Below are 7,485 nucleotides of genomic sequence, written 5' to 3' on the forward strand. Positions count from 1 at the left end.
TTGATAAAATGCTTGGTTAGTTTTTAGTATAGATTTTTCTCCTCTTGGCCTAGGTAGAGTAATTAGTGACTCTTGAGTTATCTAATTCCCTTGTTAATTGATAATTAGAAGTTGCTAATTAACTTGAATGCCACTAAAGCTAGTCTTTCCTTTAGGATTTGGCTAGGACTTATGGAATCAAGTTAATCCATCCATTTGACTTTCCTCTATGGTTAGGGGTTAACTAAGTTGGAGCAATGGACAATTATTGTCACAATTGATAAGGATAGCTAGGATAGGACTTCTAATTCTCATTCCTTGCCAAGAGCTTTTCTAGTTGTTAGTTTAATTCTTTTGCCCTTTACATTTCTTGTTTCTTATTCTAAAAACCCCAAAAGATACCTCATAACCAATAACAAGAACATTTTATTGCAATTTCTAGGGAGAACGACCCAAGGTTTAAATACTTCGGTTTATTATTTTAGGGGTTTGTTACTTGTGAGTTGTGACAACCAAATTTTTGTATGAAAGGATTATTATTGGTTTAGAAACTATACTTGCAACGAGAATTTATTTGTGAAATTCTACACCATCAAAAATCCATTCATCAATTAGCTTGCTGAAAGGTAAAGAAATGAAAAGACAGCAAAAATTGCAGAAGGTAAAAGGACTAAACAGCTGAAATTGAAATTCAATTAACAAAAGAAAAGAAAAATGCTCAATCTAGTTATCCTCCAATTTAGTAATTGTCAATACAAAACCAATTCCCGGCAACGGCGCCATAAACTTGATGTCACGAAAACTTGTCTCTCAATAAATTTCCACCGGCAAGTGCACCGGATTGTCGTCAAGTAAAAACTCACTATAGAGTGAGGTCAAATCCCACAGGGATTGGTTGGTTGATCAATGTTAATTGGAGAATTGTTCAAGTTGAACTGAATCAGAATTGAAATTGGGATTGCAGAATGTAAATTTGTGGGAAACTTAAATTGCAAGAAATTAAATGGACAGAAATTAAATTGCAGAATGTAAATAGCAGAAACTTAAATTGCAAGAAATTAGATGGGAATGGGAATTGAGCATCAAATTAAAGAGCAGAATGTAAAGAGAATGGATAGATCAGAAATGGAGAAGCTCATTGGGGTCAGGATGTAACACCCTAACCTTCAGCACGTCATGATTGCACCAAAAGTAAGGCGTTACTGACCTGTTTTCCTTATTTTACTATTTAATATTGAGCCTTTAGTTCGATGTCACATTTCAATTTTTAAGAAAATGTCGGAAAATTTTGTTTCTCGTCAATCAAAATTATTCATCAACAAACACAAGTAATAATAATCACATAATTATTAATAATGATAAATATTATACTAAAGAATTCAAATGAGACTAAAGAATGAGTTTTAAATCAAATTTTCTTTTGATTAACGCTTTAAGCAAAGCCTCGAAGTTTTATAAAAATTTCTGCAGCATTTCCTCTAAAACTCAGACTTTGCCACCCTTCAAGGGTCCCAACCAAATCATTTTCGATCCTCAAAGATCATTCCTGATAAATCCGACAATCCAAATCTAATGCCAAATCATTTTATAAATCTGAAAGCTAACCCGGTTCAATTTCAAAATCATTTCTCAAAATAAGCCTGTAAATCAGATTTTTAATATAAAGTTCCTTCTTAATGTAAATACATATTTAAATCAGGTTTTCAAAATAAAACACTTTTTCATATACTTTTTACAAAAATGTGGACAGCATCTCCCCTTAAAATTTAGATTTCACCATCCTTATGGGCTCCTTCTTTCTCTCAACATTTCACTAATCTGATTCCACAAACATCAATTCCCAAGTCGTTGCAATAGTACTCATTATCAGCAAATAAATCTCAAATTACCAACCAAACTAAGAAAGCAACATGACTAGAACTTCCAACAACCTTCACAGTCTCAATCCAAACTCGATTCACATTCTAGTTTTAACAAACAACACCAACTGAACACCATTCACAACCACAATTCAACAAATTCTCATCAGTTAATAATACTAAACTCTCGTAAATTACTTACAGTTATTTTTAATAAGTTTTTAGGCATTCTTAAATTAGAACATTTAATTTTAGAAATAAATCCCCTACCTCAGCTAGTCGAACTCAGAAATTAAATATGACAAACCCTCTTTTGTTCTAAATTTGCAGCAGCGACAGCATTCCACATAACCAGAACAGCAGCAGTGCCAATTTCCTAAGGCAGCGACAATGGTTGCACCAGGACAAAGGATTCGAATTGAATAGAAATCAAGAGCAAACACAACTCTGGAAATTTAGGACAAGGAATATACTAAATCAAACCATTCACAAGCACGGCAGTGACAAATTGAAGTGTGTAAATGGAACAAAATTAAATAAAAGAATAGACCAAAACCAGAACAGTAATAGTGCTACCGGCAACAACAGCAATGACGTCCCTTTTCAAGTTTGACGATGGCAGAACAACAGCTCTAATAGCGGCTAACTTCGGCGGCAGCAGGACACGACGGAGTCAAACCCTAGCAGTGGCGGTGGCGGTTTGACGGTGTGAAGGCATGGCAGCACGGAACAGCGCCTCGCTCCTACCCTGGTCCTTCGCGTTCGTCTCTCTCTCTCTTCGTGAAGCCCGCACACTGCGACAACCACGGCGGCGACAATGAAGCTCTAGTGGCAATGGAGGCAAGGCGGCGGCACAGGCAGCAACGTTTCCCTCCTCTGCGCTACCTCTTCTCCCTCAACGACTCTTCCCTCTCTCGCGCGCGGTTTCTTGCATCGATGGCCGCTCGGCAGCAGCGGCAGTGACAAGCCCAATTCGACGGCAACAGCGCGAAGGGCTTCCGCTACGGCGGACCAGACATGAGCAGAAGGAAGCTGAACGGTGGTAAGGCGCGATGCCGACGCAGCAGCCTTCTCCTTCCTCCGTTTCCCTCACTCTCAGATCTCTCTCTCTTTTCTTTCTTTCTTTTGGATTTTTGTTGCTGGGTGTTAATATTTTGAAAGAAAGGAAAGCGGTGTGGCGGTGATAGAAGGCTAAACGTGGCTAATTGAAGATTGAACAAGTAGTGGAGGGGGTTTTTACGTGTGTGTATGGGTTGGGTAGAAGGGATTAGGATTAGTAAAATTAAGGTTTAAAATTAGGGATTTAGGATTTGAGTTAAAACCAAATTTAATCAATATGATTAATTTTAAGAATATTATTTATTTTTCAAATTATAAATTATTATTATTATTTTAATTAAATACTCTAATTTAAATAATAACTCATTATTTATTATTATTTTTTTATAAAAAATGGGATTGTTATACAGGAGATGTTATAATTCTCCGGATCAAGTTCATTTTCATCTCTTCCTCAATCAATGCATTCATTGATCTTCTTGGCAATCTTAGGTGATTGGATCCTAATTTCTTGGCAATCCAATCTCTCTAAGCATGAACAATTGTCCAATTCCTTGATTTAAGTGCTCATGGGAAGAGATGAAGTATAGTCACTGATTATACCACACACATTCATATATCAAAGTGTTGGTAGGATTATATGTCACGATATCCATCCAAACCCCAACCTAATCCTAATGTGAGAAAGAATTCAAGCATGATTCTGTGACTTCTCTTTGAAGCCTATCACAGAACCCAATTACATTCAATTTCTTTCTGAAGACAATTGAATGATTAAATGAAGAACGAATTCTTTCTAGGCAGATCAAGAGAAAAGATAGAAGAAGAAGTATGAAAACTAATATTGATCCATTGAATTACACAGAGCTCCCTAATCCAATGAAAGGGGTTTAGTTGTTCATAGCTCTCAAAATGGAAAGTGAAATTCAAAAGTACATTGCAGAATGAAAAGTGTAGAGAAAGTGAAATTGGGCCGAGTTTTAGTACTCAATATCTAAGCCCCCCCTAACTAACTTAAACTTTAAGCTATCTATACACTTCTTCAATTGGTCTTCAAGTCTCTGGATTGGGCTTTTGGCCTTTTCTGGAGTGGGTTGAAGTGGCTCCAATACTGTTGAGAGGAGAGGAGTTGAATTGCAGAGTTCTAGTATCCATGTTGGAGTCCACATTTGAAGGCAAACGTTGAGTCCAACGTTTTCTTAAGGAAAATTCAAATCTGGGCACTTTGAGCAACGTTCGCTTAGCCACGCGTGCGCGTGGATGGCCATTTTTGCCATTCCACGCATGCACGTCACCTATGCGTGCGCGTCGATGCAACTTCCCCAACTCCATGTTTTCAAACGTTTTGGCGAATGTTGGCCTTGGCGTTGGACCAGCAACGCTCCCTCTAACGTTGGCTCATCCACGCGTGCGCGTCACCCACGCGTGCGTGTGGATCATCGAAATCCACGCTCACGCGTACGCGTAGCATACGCGTGCGCGTGGATGCTAATTTCAAGAATCCCAAATTTGAATGATTATCACGTACGTTGCCCTCAACGTTGGACCAACAACGTTCCCTCCAACATTGGCCTACCCACGCGTGCGCGTCACCCACGCGTACACATGGATCATCAAAACTCCACAATGCACGCGTGTGCGTCACCCACGCGTACGCGTCGCAATAAAAATTTCCAATTTCCAGAAAGCAAACTGTATTGAAAAACATTGGAGGTAACGTTGGCTCACCAACGCTCCCTCCAACGTGGGCACCAGAATTATGCAGCAAATTTCCCTGTTCCTTTCCTCTCAACATTTGAGGCAACGTTGGTTGTTCAACTTGGCCACCAACATTGCTTTCCCTTTTTTCCTTCAATGGCCATTTCTTCAACTTCTTTTCATACTTTTCTTCACCTGTCATCAACCAATACATGCATCAAAGCCTTGCTAAAAGCATGAAGGATTGCATCATTCTTAGCACACAAGCAATTAAGGCATAAACCTCATAAAAATGCATCAAATTAATCATGTTTGAATGAATCACGATGTACATAAACTTTTAATCCAAATGCTTGCTTATAGCTCAAGAAAGTGTAAAAATCTACTAAAAACAAAAGAAAAAGGCTAGTGAAACTAGCCTAAGATGCCTTGGCATCACTGTGGTGGTGGAGGTGGACTCTGATAATAGGATGATGGTGCGGATCCATACTAGTGGTAGGGTGGAGGCGGATTCTAGTAATACGATGATGGAGCTAAACCATGCTGGACTAATACACCGCTCAATGACCCTGGTATGTCGGTATCGTCTCACCGCTGTCAATAACGACTTGCCAACTCATCCATCGCATCCCTAGTCGCACCTACGATCTGGAACATGTCATTGAGGTTTATCTCAACATCAGATCCAATGTCAAACTATGCCTGGTCCCAGGCGGTGTCATCAGCCGGGTGGTGACTGGGCATGGAGGTACCTGGCATAATCGTCCTGGCCATGTCGGCTTCATGCTCAGCAAAGAATGCATCAAATGGAAGCTCTGCATGTGTAGCAGGGATGTCATCCTCCGGTTGATGCACCACTATTTTGGGGTGCATTCTATGCTGAATTTAGGGGATTTTATCACCCATTTCCCACATTTATTCCATGAAATGGCATGGTTTCATGTATTTCCCCTAATTTGTGCTTAAATGTGAAAACATGCTTTTTAGGCCCTTAATTGGTTAATTTTAATTCACCTTTGATTCTACTAAATGCCTTGATGTGTTTGTTAGTGAATTCAGGTTGAAAAGGCTAGGAATGGATCAAAGAAATGAAGAGAAAAGCATGCAAAGTGGAGAAATCATGGAAAATCAAGGATTTGGGATGCATTCATCGATGCGCACGCGTGGAATATGAAGTCGCATGGCGACGCGTACGCGTACATGACGTGTACGCGTGGATAGCAAAAAGCCAAGTGACACGTACGCATCGATGCTCGCACGTGACCTCATTAAAGTGAAAATGTTAGGGGCGATTTCTGGGCTTCCCAGGCCCAAATCCAACTCATTCCAGAGCTTATTACATGTAGAAAACAAGAGGAGTTAGGGGGAGAACACATAATTGAGTTTACATCATGTTTTAGTTAGTTTCTAGAGAGAGAAACTCTCTCTTCTCACTAGAATTAGGTTAGATGTAGATTAGGATTTCTTAGATCTAGGATTAATTCATGCTTTGATTTACTTTTCCTTTACAAGTTATTGTTCTTCTACCTTTACTTTCTTAGTTTTGTACTTTAATTCTTGTAATTATGTGCCTTGTTGTTGATACACTCTTGTTTCTTCTATTTTTCTTTAATGTAATTTATGTTTGATTTCCTTTATTGTTGATTTGAATTGTTGTCATTACTTTCCTTGCAATTAGTAGTTGTAGATTTATATTTCTTGCACACCGGTATATCCTCCTGTCGTACATACTTATCCTCCTCGTCTAACAAGTGCTGGTCTCTATCACCGTCCTGACGATCTCTGTCATCCCGCCTGATGCACTGATCGCGGGCCCTCTGTGTCGATCTCTGGACATCATCTTGAGATCGCCTCCAATCTGGGGCATCCCGTGGTAACTGTAACTCATCGCTTTGACCAAGAGTCGCAAGGAGGATATCGTTTGATGGGGCTACTGCTCTAGGATCAGCAAGGACCTCCTCCCCCAAGAAAAATCTAACTCTACAGGCCTGCTACCACTAGGTAAGGTACTCATGTGTCGGACGAATGTCCGGATGGCCATCGATCATAACCAAGTGCTGTACCTGGTAACGGCCCCTGAATAGATCGTACCACTCACGGTGTACGTCGGGCCACCAGGTGTCATCTCTCCTCGTCGTCTTGAAAAGATAGTTGTCGACATTCACCGGATCCACAGGCCTATGCTGCTGCCCTCCTAGCTACCTCTTCACTCTGTCAACATGATGAAACTCTACAAAGTTAAAGCAGATGAGAGGGAAAACATCCCTCCTTGTACAAATCTATGCGTCACTTATAAGCTAGTCGAGCACAATCTAACGTAGATGGAGATCTTCGTAAGGTGTACACCGAAACTGTTCACATCGGGTTAAAGTACCGTAATTAAAAACGATATACCAATGCATGGAAAAAATATAGAAACCACAAACCGTTATACCTAGTCAAATGTCAGGGCATTGATACGACGACGCAGACTATGGATCCTGCCATCATGACAATCTCTACTTTGCTGCCCTAGTCCTGCCAACCTACGCAGAATAAAGAAAGTTGAATAGGATTTAATTAATTATATTCCATTACATAACACGTGTTCAATGTCTACTACTTGGAAAATTAAAAATTATTTACAATATGTATGTACCTATAATCAAGTGGGAACATGACGAAGTCGTATCTCGCCGGACTAAAACACAGGAACCTATGGTAGATCCACGAGACAAGAAGTGGCATACACCCCGCAATGTCAATCACATCACACCCTACCACAGTGCACAACGAGCGGTACGTATGACAGAGCAATGCAGACCCCATGACAACTAGCTGTACCGATCGAAATCCTCCAACAGTGGCAGCCATCTCAAAGGGACAAGTGTATCCGACTTGTCCGTGAACA

This window comes from Arachis ipaensis, chromosome B05, assembly GCF_000816755.2.
Source record: "Arachis ipaensis cultivar K30076 chromosome B05, Araip1.1, whole genome shotgun sequence".
Lineage (NCBI taxonomy): Eukaryota > Viridiplantae > Streptophyta > Magnoliopsida > Fabales > Fabaceae > Arachis > Arachis ipaensis.